We start from the raw sequence: 1,135 nt of genomic DNA, 5'->3' as shown, positions 1-1,135 counted from the left end.
TGACTTATAATTTTTAATTTTCACTATTCTACTAGCGCATCCCATGCCATGCAAGAATTTTTGTCTTGGATAAGATAGGTTTCAAAGATATGGAAACTATGGAGGTAAAGAGAGCTTACCTGAAAACTGAGCATGATGGTTATACTTTCAACGTCAAAGTATACAATGCACACACGTACACCTATTTTGAATGCAAAACTTGGCAAGCACTATGCAAGGCTTATGCATTTGAGCCTGGTATGGTTATCACCTTTGATATTCGTCCGGAAGATGATATTGAAGGTAATAGAGACATATGGGTCGATGTGCAGACGCCTCCAGTTCTACCATTATGTGAGTTCTTCTCAAATATATTTTTGTCTTTGATATTGCTTATTTCAAAAATAACTGACAACTAATTTCTATTGACAGCTTATCTCCATTCAACCAAACATGTCCGGCGCTTGGTAGACAGAACCTTCTACTGTCCCGGAGCTGAACTAAACTGCGAGGAGATAAGTCATTATGTTTCATGGCTTGAGGATCTTCATACTGTCAAGACAAAAAAAATTTCTGCACTTGGAAATGTTAGTACTCAAAACGTGCGACCAATAGTGATGGTATTGAACTACGGTCACATCTTTTTAGGAATGATGGTAAGATATTTACTATTTGTCCTGATCGGTGCATGTTTTGCATACATATTTTTTTTTGCTAAACTTTCATTGCTAAGTATATTAATTAAGTACTATACGATGTTCTTCAACAGGGACTCCCGATGACAGTTGTGCCTCAGGGGATCGAGACTAAAGGTCAGATGTCGATTGTTAGCTTAAGGCCAAGATATCCCGCATTGCACATGAATGCATTCAGGATTTCTAGAAGCGATGAATGCTTAATAGTGAAAGATTGGAGGAAAATTGTTAATGATCGCAGAGAAGTACTAGGGGGCAGCAATGAGAAGCGCAGCCCACGATTAGGAGACAGGTTCATCGGCATGCTCCAGTATGATCAATCAGGAGAGCTATACATGTTCTATGCTATTTTACCAGAGAGAGAGTAGCTAGCAGGAGTGATTTAGCTAGTTCTTCATGCTGCTCTTAATTAGTACTTGTCCTTTCATGTCCGTGTTCTTCGTTCTGAACTTAAGTGATTT

This window comes from Triticum dicoccoides, chromosome 4B (genome assembly GCF_002162155.2).
Source record: "Triticum dicoccoides isolate Atlit2015 ecotype Zavitan chromosome 4B, WEW_v2.0, whole genome shotgun sequence".
NCBI lineage: Eukaryota > Viridiplantae > Streptophyta > Magnoliopsida > Poales > Poaceae > Triticum > Triticum dicoccoides.
The sequence above is the reverse complement of the archived record's forward strand: the minus strand, read 5'-3'. Positions refer to the sequence as shown.